Genomic DNA, 17,535 nt, shown 5'->3' on the forward strand with positions numbered 1-17,535 from the left:
CTTCCTATTGCTGCAAAATGCATGCCTATACAGCCCTTTCTCATCCTGATAGGTTTTGTCAAAAGATACTCAAGCTTACTGTAGACCAAAACGTAGTCTTTTACTGTAATTATTCTTCATTAAGCACAAATGCTTATGTTTATCATCTTATTTAGTAAATTATCCTCAATCCTTCTTCACACCCATTGTTTGGTAATTCTTTTGTGTTCCTGGTGCCTGATTCCTGCTCCTCCTCCTGACACCCCGCCTTCCCGCTGTGGCCTTTTCAACTTAACACTGTTCACAGTTCCATGAATTTCTCACTTAGCCAATGGCATCATTTTCCAAGAACAATATGGGAATATTGGATCACAGCCTTTTTTCACAGCCTGTGAACATTTCTATGCTTGAAGTTAATGTTACAGTTTTAGGGTGAAGGTTTAAATCCAGACTAATCTCAATTTTCTTTAGCTTTAGTGCATAGTGCACTAAAGTTCAGGGGAATTATTTTCTGAATGGAGCCTGATATTTGGGCCACTAAATGCTTTTATGTGTTTAATTCAAGTGGTCAGAGGAAGGACAGATATGCATGCAAGACCATTCTTGGAAATTTATCCCTGAGGTTCTCAGTAATTTTTTTTCAGTGTCATAAACGCTACTGATCTCCATCTGTAATTGGAAGTTGCAGTACAAGATGGAAGTTTCTTTTGTTTTGCTCTAGCCAGAACTACACGGATGGGTTCTACTTCTGTGTGGCAGACACGACTTATTGCATACTCAGCGTTCATTTTCCATTACCACCGCCTCACTCCTTTTCTGAATGCAGAACTCCGATTTTGCTCCAGAGAATACTCATCAATGGATCTACTTCAGCCATAGCGATCTCATTCCCCCTGGCCTGTGATTGGTCTAGAGATGGCCATCTGCCACAGTTCACCCAATGAGATGTAAACAGACCTCTGGTTGGTGGAGCTTTTAAAAAAGGGCTGCCTTCCTGGTAAAAAAGCACATGGTCCTTTGCCCCTTTACGTGTACTCTCCTCCTTCTTCCTTCTTCCTGCCTGGAACACAAATGTGATAGTAGAAGGGCAGTAGCCACCCTATGAGCAAAAGGAAAAGGCCAAGAGAAACACACAGACATCAGGCTTAATGTTGTTAAGCTGTTGAATTAATGTCAAGCAACTCCCTACCTCTGACTTCCCGTTTTGTTAGAAAAATAAACCTCTAAGTTTTAAGTCTCTCTAATTGGTCTTCTGTTACTTGCAGCCAAGGGCACGCCTAGCAAATGCTCTCCTTTATCATGGTAAGGTAAAGAGGAAGTAATACTCATTGAGCAGCTTCTGTATATCAGGGATTGGGCTTATTTAAATATGCTGGCTCATTAGTTCCTCAGACAACCTTATAAAGTTGCTCTTAGCATCTCTGTCTACAGATGAGAGCACGGAGTTCAAAGAGGTTTAGGAAAAGACAGATCCAGGATGAAAGCCAGGCCTGTCTAACTCCAGTGTCCAGGCTCTCATCACCCCACCACACTGGCTGTCAACCATTGGGTCAGGCAGATGGAAGCTCGTACTGTTTCAGTTGAAGTATGAGCCCTTGGATAGTTTGAAACAGGAGCATCTGCTTCTTTGTTTGGATTTGCTATTGTCTTTTCTGTTAATACCCTTAAGACAGTGTTCTACAAAGTGCTAGTCTAAAAGAGGTTTACTATCCTGCCACTCTCTTGGTTTTGTGTTCAAAAGTCAGGTAGAGAAATGTACGCCAGTAAAGGTAGGCAAAGCCATAGGCTTTCCACTTGAGGAAAAATGACACAATTGTGTATCACTGTCAATTGTTTCAAGGAATTCTATGGGAGAATGGAGGAGTCCAGTTTATTAAACAGGAATAGAACTAGCCCTCCTTCCCCACTCACTCTATGTAGATAGAAGGTAGGAATTAGGAGGTCACAGCCCAGAGATCTTCCCCACAGCCTGAGAGTCTCAAATGTTCACCATTAAAGCTACAAAATGATAAGACAATAAAAACTCCAATTAGAAGAAGCACATCTTATTTTAGGAATTTCACCTCCCCACCCCTAATCCGACCCCTGCTCTTAACACATTGCCAATTGGTTATTCAGTTGGTAGTCATGACCCCAAAAGGAAAAACAGTGGGCAGGAAATGAGAATATGTCACAGTGAACCGAGGTACATGTGCATAAGGCCATAGGAGAAGGAGATGAGATGGAATTAAAACACCGTACCATTAATAATGCTTCCATTCATTCATTCAACAAATGTTTGAGGCAGTATTCTAGTGATGAGTACAGAGCTGTGAACAAGACAGAGGTTTCTGTCTTCTCAAAGCTTACATACTAGAACAGAGATATATATTTTTTAAAACATAGATAAATTTATTTTATCCGAATCTTTTTTATTATCTTGGTGATAAACACCATGAAAAAAAATTTAAAGGGTTACAGATAAAGTGAATGGAGAATGACCCTAGTAATTTCAAATAAGTCAGAAAACCTTCTTTGAAGGGGTGATATTTGAGCAGAATCCTCAATCATAAGAATCAGGCCACTACGCAAAGATAGGCGGTGGGGTGGGGGGTTTCAGACAGCACGTGGGAACAGCATGTGCAAAGGCCCTGAGATGCAAATAAACCTGATGTGTGACTGTGATTTTGGCATAATGAACCAGGAGGTAGGAGATGAAGTTGAGAGACAGAAAGGCCAGGTTGTGTAGGGGTCTGTGGGCCTTGGAAGAGGATGGAAGGCATTGGAGGGTTTTACACAGGTGAGTGACCTGATCTGTTTTACCTTTTTTTAAAAAGACTACTTTGCAGATCTCTGGAGAATGGACTGTAGGAAGGTCAAACGTGGAGGCAGGGAGGCCAGTGGGAGGCTGTGCAGGCCTCTAGGTGGAAGATGATAGTGGCTCAGACTCTGGGAGTAGCAGTGGAGATAGGAAAAGTTATGGCATTTAGGGTAACTTTTTTTTAATGATTTTTTATTATATTATGTTAGTCACCATACAGTACATCCCTGGTTTCTGATGTAAAGTTCAATGCTTCATTAGTTGCGTGTAACACCCAGTGCACCATGCAATATGTGCCCTCCTCACTATCCATCACCAGTCCATCCCATTCCCCCACCCCCCTCCCCTCTGAAGCCCTCAGTTTGTTTCTCAGAGTCCATAGTCTCTCATGCTTCATTCCCCCTTCTGATTACCCCCCCCCTTCTTTATCCCTTTCTTCCCCTACCGATCTTCCTAGTTCTTATGGTAACTTTTGAAGGCAGAACAGGGCTTGATTTGGATTCATTGTAGGGGTTAAAGGTAAAAGGGGTCACAGATAATTCCAGGTCCCTTGTGGGATGGTGGTTACCCTTTTCTGGGAGTAGAGAAGGCTAACATGGAACATTTGGGGAAGAATACTCTGGAAGAGGGTAGAACTTGTGAACCAAGAGTTGTATTTTGGACAAGTTACATTTGAGAAACTTATGAAACATCCAAATGGGCTTGCTGAGTGGGCAGGTAAATAATATGGCAACAATCATAACAGTAACAGTGGTCATTAATTAGGCACTAGCTATGCACAAGTGTCCTTATAAATGTCATCATGCTTGGTACTCAGTCTTACAATATAGGTGTTACTACTGTCGTATCCCCAAAATCCAGGTAAGGAAAAGGAGACTTTCCCAAAGGTCAAGCTACTTGTCCAAGATCCTACAGTGGGTAGGTGGCAGCCAGGCCATGAACTCAGAGCTTATGATTCCAAGGCCCATGTTCTTTCCCCTGAGTCCATCCAGCAAGAGGGTCCCTGGGGAAGCTTTCAAGACCCTTTCTGGAGATATTGTGCAAATTCAGGGAAGTGGGGCCTGCTTTGTAGGGGTGGGGCTTCCCCAGGCCAGGCCACTAAGCTTCTTTAGGGCTCTTTCGCTGGGCAACCCCAATCCCCTCTTGAGGAGAAAGGGAAGAGATTTTTCATGGACTAATGAGATGTCACCTTCTGTCTAAGTTTATTAAATCTGAAAAGCTCTCAATTTTAGTGCAAAGATTGATTCTTTCCCCTCTCCTCTCTCAGGGCTTTTTAAAAGTCTGACATTACTTGACCACATAGAAAATATTCTCAAATGTACTTGTCGCGAAGGAGAGAGGGAACTGCTCAATATCTGGACTAGAGAAAGGGCAGCTGCCAACGAGAGTGCATTAAGGCCTCTGCCTCTGGTTATTTAACCTATAACGATTTCTTTAAAAGCTCCCAGAAACCTGCGTGGTGGAAAATGGTGTATCCTGTCATTACTCAAACTGGAAATAAGCCATGATTCCATCTTCTGAGGGCAGCCAAGCAGTGACATTAGCAAAATAAAGATGGATGAGTGAGCGGGAGCCTCTGCCAAGGTCCTTAGAAGGAGGAGAATAAGACTCCCAGGAAGAAAGAGGAAGGTCAGACTCGGTCATCTCGTTTCTTCACACAAGAGGGTGCGAACAGGTTGCTGTGACCTTGTAGGCCCATCAGAGGACACAGGGACACACTTTATACCCACACAGTATAGTAGATACTCCAGTCTGAGGGATGGAAGACAGCAAATTGGCCAGCATTTGAAGCTTAGTCTCAAGGAACATTTTCTTTTTCAAATCCAGGTGGGGACACAATCTAGATTTTCATCCTCTACCTCTGTCTTTGCTATTTTTCTCCCGGATAATTTCCAAGACGGAAAAATCTGGGGCCTCCAACAGAATGCAATAAATGAGTGTTCTGGGCTTGAACAGGGCTTTGTTTTGCATCCCTCCTCCCCTACCATCTTGCCTTTTGAGTTATATTAAACTTGACATTATCCAAGGGCTTTTGCGTTCACTGATTTTTAAACCCGGTGCAATTTGTAGACAATTTCAATAATGTGTCCAATTCATTTGTGCTGGAATCATGAGCATCCAGCCCACTGGAGAGCCCTGAAGCCACTGCTCTGTCCATCTCTTCTCTTCTCTTCCCCCACCCTGTTTCCCTAAGAAAAGGGTTAAAGAGTAACCCTGACTATTTACTGGGTTACACGCCTTCTTCCCTTCCCCGCCCTAGCTCACCAGTGGCCAGGGAACTTCAAGCCCAGAAACAGTCAAGCAGCTTACAAAATCACTTGTCACTGTCAGCTCAACCAAGTAAACCTTCCTCCTGGAAGGGGAGTGAGCGAGGAGCAGAAAAACCTCCTGGACTCATTGATTTCAACTTCCCAAAGCAGCTGAGCTCATACTGTGTGTGAATTATTATTTGCAAATCGACATCCCCTTAAACAACCATCAGTGTGCTATTAAGAAGTTTCAATCCTACGTGAGCACTTGCACTTTAGAAAGAGCAAAGTGGGACCATTGGTTTGGTCAGCTAATTAGCTGTTGCCTCCTCACCTGCTTAGAATTTTCTCATGCCACTAATTCAATAACCTAATTAACACAAAGACCTCTTTTTTCGTATTTCACATATAGTCTCTCATTCCTTTATCATAACTGTACATGAGCTAGCTTTATTATATTACCCTTATTGTCTGAATGGGGAAAACAAGGTTCATGGAGGTACTGCAAATTAAGGCAGAGACCAAATTTTAGGCTTTGACATTGAATTCTACATGTGCTGATCCATTATAGGGGATCAGCCAGATATGGTCTTAAACTTGTCTTAAGATTCTTTAGTGTTTCTAAGACTTTTTAAAAGCTCAAACCAATAGCACGATGGTTGGGTTTAGTCTTTAACAGGTGGAATCTTCTGACTGCACGTCTACAAATTATTAAACGCTTAAAGGTTAGGAGAGGAGGGGTTCTGGGAGGTTTATCCCACCTGGAGACAGCACACTTCCCTGCACAGAGTTGGTGATCTATCAATATTTAATGAATGAATACATTTCTGGGTAGTCATTACAAACTACGGTAAATTTATTTTAAAATAAAGTTGGGATAAAATTATCCCAATTTCAAAACATGTATTAACAAATTGATAAGGAAAATAATTGAGAAAAATATATACCACATGTTAAATGTATGACACAACATGATTAAAAAGAAAAAATGAATGAAAAAGAAAACACATTATAGCATATTTGTGTTATAGTTAGGAGTGAAGCCAAACAGATCTATTTATAAATTCCAGATCCTCCACGGTCCACAGTATGATTTGGGGCAGGTTACTTAACCCCATTATGCCTCCTTTTTCTCACTTGACAAATGGAGGTGATAATAATGTGTACTTCATAGTACTGCTATAATGATTAAAGAAGATAGTGCCTAGTACTCAATGAACTATTCTTACTACTGTCATCATTCTTATTATCATTTCACCCTCATTCACATTTCTGTGAGCTGAAAAATCACTGTATCATGACCCCCTTCATCAGCAGATACAATGCAGATCTGGCTGCAATTGCAAAAATCAATAGCGTTCATCACATGGAATGTGGAGCTAGAACTTTGTTTTTCCCATTCTTCTCTCTCAACCCACCAAAAAATATAAATATAAATATAAATAAATATATAAAGCAAACAAGCAGAGGAATTGTTGAGACAATAGTTATATGGAAGAAGAAAAAAAGGCAACCTGCCTTCAACCCATCTGGCATACACCAATGGCAGATGGAGGGATGGCAAAAGCACCTTTTTCTGAGTCTCCATCCCTGTCTTCTTATTTTCTGGCTTAGTATTGGGGGAGATGAAACAAGCTGTGTGCATTTTACCTACTGGGTGCACTCTGGGTATTTAACGGTAAATCGTTGTTCACTAACTTCCAGAGGCAAATCAGGAGAGGGGGCAGTAACAAGATTCAATTTTTTTTAACCAAGAAAGTCAACCAGAGACATTTCATCCCTGAGACAATAGACCCCGTGGAGAATAGGGAAGACGGTAAGGGGTTGAAAATTATAGGATCCTATGTAAATCCACATACTGAATAGTTAGCATTCCCTTCCCCTACTCAGATCCCAGAATTTCCACAGCTGGGTTTATAATTCTCACACAGGAGGTTAGAAGATCCTACTTTGGAAGAATTCAATAAACACAGACCTATCTTCAAAGGCTGGAGATCATCCAGTGGACGGGCTGCCTCCTTCCTGACCTCCTGCAAGGGAAACCATGGATCAGTAAGCCCCGTCCATGAATATGGAGCTTCTAATCAGGGATGAACTTCTAATACAGGATTTGACAACTAAAGGTTACCTGGTATTTGACGAAAGCTTCTAACATGAAAAGCAGCAAAAGGACTTGAAGACCACAGAAACAGTATCAAAATTAGAAGAAAACTCTCCCCCAAAATAGAGATAAGAGATGTTGCATCCATAAAATAAGATCACAGAAAAAGAAAGAAAATTAAAAATCAGAAATTGAAAAAAAAATGAAAACCAAAATTTAAAAAAGAGAGAGAGAGAGAGAAAACAATATTAAAATTAGAATAGCAATCCAGAAGGTCTGTATCAGATTAAGATTAGGTTTGGCTACATTTAACATAAAATGCAAAATGCTAGTGGCTTAAATGTTCAAGGATTCATTCTCTCTTAAATGGAGGTAGGCATACTAAGGGTGGTATGGCAGCTCCAGAGAGACTCCCATCTTTTTACTCTGCCTCTTTCAGCATGTGGCTTCTATCCTCAAATTCACATCATGATCCAAGACAGCTGCTGGAGCTCTGGCCATAATGTCTGCATTCCAGCATCAGGAAGGAGGAAGCCAGGAGGGACAAAAGGTACTCTTCTCAGCTAAGTCAGCTCCAAAAGCAGTGTTCCGATAAATCTTACCAACACTTTTCAATTATATCTCATTGGCCAGAATTTATTAAGTTGGTCTCATCCAGCTACAAAGGAATCTGGGAAATGTGTTCTTTTATCTTAGGTGCTTTACCACAGCCAACCACTAAGTGTTTTCCTACTAAGGAAGGAGAGGAAGCAAATATTTAGGTAGGCAAATAGCAGTCCTTATTACAAGGTCCAACTTCTGATTAATAGGAAGTCTATGAGGGGTAAACAGAGAAAATGGATAGGAGGAAATTATTCAGGGGAGCCTGGGTGACTCAGTCAGTTAAGTGTCTGACTCTTGGTTTCAGCTCAGGTCAGGATCTCAGGGTCCTGGGACTGAGCCATACATCAGGCTCACACCCAGCGGGGAGTCTGCTTGAGGGCTCTCTCTCTCCCTCTGCTCCTCTCTCCTCTGTTTCTCTCTCAAATAAATAAATAAATAAATACATAAATCTTTTTTTTTAAAGGAGGAATTACTCAGGATTAGTACAAAGAAATCATGTCTCCGTGTTGATGAATTACCAATTACCAAGCATAATGAGTGAGAAAGGACCCCACCAAGGCCGATCATAAGATTTCAGATTACTGGACATAAAGAGAAGATCTAAAGTAAATTCACAAACAAAGGATTGGGGCTAAGAACAGCAATGGACTTGTCAACCACACCACTGGGAGCTGGAAGACAGTGGAGAAATGCCATCAACATTTTCAAGAACATGACATTCATCCTAGAGTTCCATACCTGCCACAACTAACAATCAAGTGTGTAAAGTCTTAACCACTAAGGCATGTGCCAGGCAAGAACCTGAGAGAGGAAAAAATGTGGATTCCAAGCACCAGGAGATCCAGCATGGGAGGAAGGATGGGGGAATTCCCCGCAGGGCAGCTGGTTAGCAGGCCTGAGGAGCCACCAGCCCAGTTTGGAGGAGGGGAATGGAATGGGTAGATTATCTGAAATTTGTACTGAGAACCTATGGGAGGTATAAGAAAAATTAGCAAAAAATTCGAAGACAACAGAACAAATAAAAAAAATGAAGCAATTACAAAAGCTAAATCCTGGGACACCTGGGGGCTCAGTGGGTTAAGCATCTGTCTTCGTCTCAGGTCATGATCACAGGGTCCTGGGATCCAGCCCTGCATCGGGCTCCCTGCTCAGCGGGAACCTTGCTTCTCCCTCTGCCTGCTGCTTGTGTTCCCTCTCTCACTGTCTCTCTTTCTGTCAAATAAATAAATAAAATCTTTAAAAAAAAAAAAAGCAAAATCCTTATCCACCATAATAGAAGTTACATGATCATGTCTAAGACAGATTAATTGAGCAATAGCACATAATGTATATCACTAAAATATGGACAGAGATAAAAAAGAAAAATCTAAAGGAGTTGGGAGTGGTTGCTCCTGCACAAGAGGGAAATTGGAGTAAGGAAATTATTTTCCATACACTTTCAGCACTATTTTTAAACTTACCTGCATTATCACTTTGATTTAAAAAAATCAGTTCTTAAAATATGAAAACAACTAACCAAGTCATGTTCTCTAACTAAGTTATCCAAACTACATCAATGGTGTCCTTCATTGGATTTATTGAGAAATAAAATATTAAATGAAATAACCAATCGATTAATCTGAATTACTTTATCTTTACTAGAAACTCAATACCCTATCAACTGATCCTATGGATTCTAAAAATCAAAGTTTCTATGTTCAAAGTCTATCTCAATCTCAGCACCTACAAAAAATGCCATTTTATTCAGGAAGGTCAACACCAGACACACACACACACACACACACACACACACACACACACACGGCATTTCTGTCCATGTTTCATTGATTCAATTTGAAGGCTTTAGAACAAAAGATCCACAGGAATGGTTTATCAAGTACCAAGCTGCTAAATTCCTGGGTCCTTAGTTTAACTGTTTAACTATTGATTAAAAAAAAAAAAAGCCAAAAAGCATTAATGAGATAAATTGTGGAGGGAAAGACTCTGCGAAAATGAATCAGGAAAGGAGACAGTTAACATAATGTCTCTGCAAAGATGAGTATTATTTGAAAACTCACTGTGCAAATTTTAAGCATTTTTCTGGGCTGATCAAGACAAGAGAATGTGCGTGTGCTGTGTTTACACGTGCACAAATACCCACATGTTCCCTTCCGTTCTCTTGGAAAGAGGAGTGGGTTAAAGGGTCCCGGAAAGCTTTTCTCTCCTTGGAAATAAAAAATTGGAAGACTCTTAATGAGCCTTTAAAGTGTGTGTGACAAGGTAAGCAAAATGAAAGTCATGTCAAGCCTCTCTCCTTGATTCCGTGCTGCCCCCAAGCAGGAGAAAGGAGGGCTTGATTCTGCCACGCCTGAGTTCTGTGCATTTCCTCTCTTGGCTCACTTGTGATTTCAACCCTAGGGACGTGTCTTTTTATTTCACAGATGCAGACTTTCATACATTAATGGCTGCTAGCCCTCAATCTCACTCCAAATAAACACTGGATTTTGAAACCCAGCTGCCAACAAGAGTCATGTCACTTCTGGGTTGACCCATCAAATGAGGACTAAACCACAACCAAGCTTCAAATGCCTGGGTCCCTGCACTCTTACCACTGCGCTATGCATGTAATGACAAGGAAATTTAAGCATGAGGTAACGCTAAGTTATATAAAGCAGAACTTTTGTGTGTATATATGTTATATTATATGGATGGGTTTGTGTGTTTCAGAGAAATACATTAAAATATTACATCTCCTTATCTGTGTTGTAGAATACTTATGGGTTATTTGCAAATTTTCTTCTTTGTGATTTTCTGTGTTTTCTAAATTTTCTCTATGTGGAGCCAAGAGCCAATATACATTACTTTATCATTGAAAAGAAAAGAAAAGAAACCTTGAATAGAACTCATTTTTTTTCTATTTAAAGCAAAAGGAACTTCTAGCATATATTCTACCTGTTTGCATCTTGTATGTTATAATGTCATCTGGTTGGATGTGTGGGGATATACTAGGAGTTACACCCTGAAATTCCTATGCATTTTTTTTCTGGGCTGGACAACATGGCCTTTAATATCATAATTTGGTTTCCCTGCTGGGTTTCTGTGCTTCAGCTGACTTTTCCAGCAAAGTGCCTTCCTCCATCTTCACCAAGTGCTTCATGACTATTTGCTTGAATAGCCAAGAAGGATAAAGGATTCCAAGGAATAGCCAAGAAGGATAAAGTTTTCCAAGGAATAGTCAAGAAGGATAAAGGAATCCAAGAAGGATTTCAGGCTGATTAAGATGAACTTTGATTTAGAAGAATCTCTCTTCAAATGTTTTCAGGATGCAGTTTTTTATTCTTACTAAGCAGTAGAGAGCTGGTAGGCAAGGCCCTTAGATAAGTGTGCTATTCTTTCTTACTCTATGACATAATATCTTCCTTCAACCTTATGTTATCTCAAATCGAAATTTACCAGCACTGGAAAAAAATAGCAATATCAGTCTTTTTAATGACAGACACAGCTAATGTGGTATCTGAACTTGTTGCCTTATAGATGTAGAAAGAGGAAGACTAAGGTTTCTTTTTTTGAGGACTGACCGACTAAGGCCTGGCTGTGTTACCTGGGTGACTGACCTTTCAGTCAGAGAAGTTATCCCTCTCCTTTGTTGCCATTAAGTGACAGTTTAACACCATGTCACAAAGCCACTCTCTTGTTACCATCTTAATATGCAGAATTCCAGGACTTTCGAGAACAGTTGATTCTTAATCATCCTTGAGAACAGGGTGTCTCTGTTTAGGCAATACGAATGCAACCAGCCCAAAATGGCAGGAAAATTTACAGCATGTCTATTTAATCTTGGGCTACGTTTTTATTTGAACATTTGAAATGTGTGGCTGTTGTTCAGCAGTGTGCACCATTTTAAGCAAAATAACAAAGCTACAGAGTAGAGCTCTGACTCAGGCATTGCTCTGAAACTATCTTTCTTATTCTATCATTCTGTTCCAACCTGCTCCATGATTTCACAAGATGAGGGTTAGCCAGAGTCCTTTCTCACCAAGACAGAAATAAAGCACCCACTTCAGCTGACATACCACTCTAAGCTGTTATCTTTCTGGTGCAGAATATTCCCTGGACAGATGAGAAACGGAGGGCTAGATATTTTTTGATAACTAATTAATCAAGTTATTGAGTACTGACTTATATGACACCTCATGTGTTAGGTAGGTGCTGGTGGTACTGAGACAATGACACTGCTTCTGCCCTTAAAGATGTAACCAAGAGCTATGTCAGCAGATCTAAGTGCTGCAGTACAGATGGAGAAAGAAGGTGCTAGATATTCAGAGGAGGGACTCCTGGTCTACACTGAGGGTTCAGAAAGCTTTTCTAAAGTAAGTGGGCATTGATATTGAAGAATGAAGAAAAGTTCTCCAGGTAGCAAAGCGAGAAAAGTTATACCAAGACCCCCCCCCCAAAAAAAATGGCTTGCATGAAGGCAGTCAGGAGTACATATGGTGAATCCAAGGGGGACTTGGGAGTCCTTTGGGATAGCCAGAGCAGGGCATAATACGGAAGGGAAGCTGAGGAGTGGAAGATGATGTGGGAGGGACAAATCTTGGAGGCTTTATAGGCAATACTAAGTTATCTAGGCCTTATCTTGAGATCAAACAAGAGCAATTGAAGGATTTTGAGCAGGCGAATTAGATGATTAAATTTTCCCTTTAGAAAAATCACTATGGATACAGAATAGAGAACAGTTGGGAGGAACGGGAAGAACACTGGAGCCAGAGACACCAGTTTGGAGATGATGGCGGTAGACCAGACCTGCACTAAAGAAGGTGTCTGGGAGGCAGAATGGACAGGATTTTGTGATGGATCAGGGGGTGGTGGTGGAAGTCAGGGAGAAGGTTAGGATGAACCAGGATTTTGTCTTGAGAGAATCGGTGAGTGATAATACCATTAACAGAAACCAGTGATCCAGAAGGAGGATAAATTCTACTTTACAGGGCTTCCAGTATGACATGATAGCTCTTATCAGGATGGAGGTTGGATTGGCACAACCATGCAGAGATGGTGATGAGTCATTCCTACAGTCATGCATTCACTGAATCTGCTCTGTGCCAGGCACTGTGCTGGGCGGTGAGACAAGAGTCCTGTGGCACAGGATTCATTTCCTTTCACAGTTCTACTCCTTATCAGCCTGGAGACTCTCACGAGCCCATTACCTTCTGCGTTTCTATGTCAACATCTCAAATATGGTGACTACACTCTCAGCTTGTTTAGATGAGCACTGTGATAACACTGGGGAAAGCCCTTGGTAAGTTGTACTCACTAGACCCTGAATGACAATTTCAACAAAGAAGATGAGTGCGGAGTTTGCCTTGTAGATAACGGACCATGTTGGCTACAGTACAGCCAAGAAACAAGAGGTGAAGAAAATGAATCTCCTTAGCAGTGTGACAGACCCTGATAGAAGTGAGGAGGGGACTCAGAGGGTCCATCACACCTTTCCTACACCACATTGACTGCCCCTTCACCCACAGTGTATAGGAACGTAACCTTGGAAATACTCTGAAATAGCATGAGGGAGTTTGTAAAAGTGAGAACAGTTATCAGTAACATCGTTCATTTTAAATAATAATTTGTTTTTGTTGGTGTTTCCAATAAGTACAGATTAATTTAAGATATGCTACAGGAAAACAGGTAAAGTTCCTTCCATTCCTGTGCCCTTAGTAGTGAAACAAAGTGTTTTCGATTTTATGAATTTCATAGAATTCACTTCTTGGTATTCTGATAATGATTCTGAGGCATGGCAGAAATCATTACACTCATTTTGTAGGTGAAAGAATTAATATTTGGGGCGCCTGGGTGGCGCAGTCGTTAAGCGTCTGCCTTTGGCTCAGGGTGTGATCCCGGCATTGTGGGATCGAGCCCCACATCAGGCTCCTCCGCTATGAGCCTGCTTCTTCCTCTCCCACTCCCCCTGCTTGTGTTCCCTCTCTCGCTGGCTGTCTCTCTCTCCGTCAAATAAAATCTTTAAAAAATAAATAAATAAATAAATAAATAAATAAATAAATAAATAAAAAGAATTAATATTTTGGGGAGCTGACAAGCTAGTGAACATCACACAACCAGTTGATGCTACCTTGAACACACATCTTTGGTCTCTGAGACAAAAGGCTTTTTATATTATTTTATGTGTTTACTTAGCAGGATCGATGGTTTTGAAAACTTTGTGAAATATCGTTCAGTAAATCCCTTCTCAGTTTCTCAAAGAACAGGTCTAAGAAGGTATTTTGGAGAATTCCTGGATCCATTTCCAACTCCCTCTCTTTCCTAAATCTTGAGACCCTTTTCTCCACTGGTTCTTTTAACCTGCAACATGGTAGGGTCTCTACTCTCCCTGACGCCTTCTCCTCTTCTAGGTGTGATCCCATATCTCTCCTCCTCTTCTTGGTCAAGATTTCTGAAAAAGCTGGAAGTGTGGTCAATACTCCCCCAGCTTTTCTGTATTTCAGCCCATGAAATCAGGCTTCCCCTTGGCCTAGTGCATTGAACTTGTAGTTACTAGGGTAACTCATGACCTCCCATTGTCACATGTTTTGGCTCTTGAATGTGACGTCCATGCAGTATGACACTCGACCATGTCTTCTCTCTGCCTGGTTTCTGTGCCCCTTGCTCTGAGCTCTTTCCCTGCCCTCTCCCTTCTTCCCCCATCTCCTTTGTGGGCTGGCTCCTCTTTCTCTGCCTGTTCAGTAAAGTCCTATGTTCTCCATACACCTTGACCTTCCTCTCTTTTCACCCCACAAATAAGGATGCTAGATCTCAACCTTTTTGTGTCTGCACCACCTTCTGGAACAGCAGAACTTGTGGAGGCAGTGTGATGGAATTTAACTGCTCCCAAGATTGTGAACTATCCCCTTGTCACCCTTTGGGACAGTGTGGCTGTTTAATGGTGATGTTAAAACTGTAATAAATGCTGTAACAGAAAGTTACACAGGATTATGAGAGCTTTTAATAGAAGTTGACCTAGTCAAGATCCAGGTGAAGTTTAGTTGAGATCTGAAAAATGAAGAGGAGTTCATTTGGGTGATGTTCCCTACAAAGAAGGAATAGCAGGTGCATAGGGCCTGTGACAAGAAAGAATCTTCCCTGCTCAGGGATCTGAAAGCAGGCCCACATAGCTGGAGAAAAGAGATGGGGGGAGAGGCCTGAGCAAGTAGTGCTGGAGACGGTGAAGGCCTTCAGAACAAGCTCAGGATCTTTGCTGTTATCACCAGAGCAAAGGGAAGTCACTAAACTACAGATAATGGGGGTTAATAGGATCAGCTTTGGGTTTCAATATGACCTCTCCAGCCACACTGTGGAGAAAGGTCTGGAAAAGAGAAGCAGCATGTTGCAGAGTGACAGCTGGGAGGCTGCTGTGGAAGCACTGGGGAGAGGGGGCACTGGTGCCCATGGGTAAGACCAGACAGACCCAAGAGACAAAATCCACCTTAGGGAGGAGCGATGAGGGAAAGGCTGCTGAGGAGGTTTCTGGGTGGGCCAGGCAGACGGGCAACACCGAGAATGGGGTAGGTTTGGGAGGAAGACCACAAGTGTCTTTCAGACATTTGGGGTTTGAGGCTCCTGGACAGCCAAAGTCTATCAGACATTCTCTTCTCTGAAATGGCCTCCCTTCCCCAATTTCTGACAGGGAAAACTCTAGTTCCTCCATGGAAGTCCAGCCCAGGTATTACTGTCTCCCTCCTTCCTCACACCAGACAGAGCTCATCATTTCTTCCTCTGTATCACCTCTCTGTCCAAGGCAAACTCCTTCTTGCACAGAACAGTGAAACTCTATTTGCAAGCTCATGTCCTCCTCTAAGCTGTTTGCTCCCTTGAGACAAGGCTGTGAATTCATCTTTGCACCCCCAGAACCGTACATTATCACCATCTAATAGCTGCTCATAAACACTTGAAGAATTGATGTGGATACATATATAAGACATTTACGATTTCTCTAGCACCTTTCTCCTGACAAGCTCAGGAATTCACAGTAGATGGAAATACATGTTTACAAGTAGAAGGTATGAAAGGTGAGTTATTTCAGGCATTTGTGAGCAGTGGGAGGAGAAGAGATGTTTGCCCTTCACCAGGTCACTGGATCAGTTGAGGGTATGATTGGCTGCAAGGAACAGAAAACCCAGTTTAGTGGCTTAACAAACAGGGACTATTTTTCTCACATGGCAAGAAGTTCAGAGGTAGGCTGTTGCTGGCATTGTTTCGAATGCCCAGCAGTGCTATGCTATTTTTCACTGTCAACCTAGTCATATCGGCCTTGTGGCTTCATTTTCATTGTCTCTCGGTTGTCATCTGGTTGCAGCATCCCTAGGCATCCTGTTTGTGTTCAGGCATAAGGAATATGGGAAATGGAACGACAGAGCCAGCAGCCTATCCATTCAACTAGCTCCTGCTTGGGCCACTCAGCCGAAGCCCTTATGGGAACTCTCTGGACTTATGGAAATGTTTTCTCTGCTAATTTATCTTTTCTTCCTTTTTGAAAGATTAGAATTCTAGTCGTTATGTGTTTAATGAGAACAAACGCTAGGGATTCGGAGGAGGGTGTCTTGTCTGGTTATGTTTCAGGGTTTTTTAAAGTAGTGTTCACCTGTGCAAAATTGTTTCTGAATTTTAGGTTGAGCACAGTTTTTCAATTTCATACCCATGATCATTTTATTGGTTCTCAGAAGAAAGGCAGGAGGAACACAGGACAAAGGGGCAGGAAGCAAGTATCTCATTGGCTTCCACTGACTACACGTATGCCCTTATTCACCTAAACCTAACGGAAACCCATGTTCTTGACAACCCAGGAGTGAAAGACATCCGGAGTGAATTATTTATCCTTGCTATGAACATGAGTAATTAAGAAACCAGGTAAGGGCTGCGTGGGAACATACTTTGACAGCAGCTCCTACAGGATCTGAACTTGAAGAGGGGTTGCAACCCATGTGTGAGATCCTTCCTGCTGGCATTAACTGCTTCTTTCCCTGTGTTCCCATGCAGTTCATACAAGCCTTGGCACAACGCTGAGCGCAGGTCTCTCCTCTGCTCCAGCCCAGGAGTTCCTTTAGTGTTAGAGACCCTGCGCCCCTCACCAGCATACCTTAAGGACCCTGAAGAGGCCCTGGCTCCTAGTAGATGTTCAAAACTGCAGGGCTGAGGGAACCGTTGGTGAGTATCCTCTTAGCACCTCCAGCAGTAGGCAGGTCCAGGACATGGGAGGTAGGAAAAGCCTCACCAGAGAAGCACTGCACCTAGAGGAACACATCCAGCCGTGCACACAAACTTTCTGCATGTGCCCGGGGGCCTGGACATGGAGTGTGACGGGGATGTGCTGCCCACTGCAAGTTCTTCTGGCTCCAACATTTCAGTCTGCAAACACAGTCGGCGTCCTCTCCCCTGGGGCTCCACCTGGGACAGTCTACCTCCTCAGGCCCTCTCCTTCACCTGGCTAGTAGCTCATGTCTCTCAGACGTCGCCTGCTGAAGAAGCTTTCCCTGACTTCCCCAGGTCTGGACCGGGTGTCACCTCTACTACCACACCCTCTTGGTTCTGCACTGTAGTTGCCCCCGTTCGTTTCCTTTTCTAGACCGTGAACTCTGAGAGGGCGAAAGGTGATTTTTGTTCTCTCTTTTGTCACCACAGCTTACGACGCCTCCTGGAGCCTAAGAAGCGTTCCAGATGTCTCGGAGTAAACTGGTGAAGCAGTGGCGTGTCCCCAGCGTGGCGGTGCCTTAGGCCCCCTCTCTAGGCGCCTCAGACTCGGGACGCGCACCGGGAGAGGCGCGCCCCTGCCGCTGGGA

This window comes from Ailuropoda melanoleuca, chromosome 1 (genome assembly GCF_002007445.2).
Source record: "Ailuropoda melanoleuca isolate Jingjing chromosome 1, ASM200744v2, whole genome shotgun sequence".
Taxonomy (NCBI): domain Eukaryota; kingdom Metazoa; phylum Chordata; class Mammalia; order Carnivora; family Ursidae; genus Ailuropoda; species Ailuropoda melanoleuca.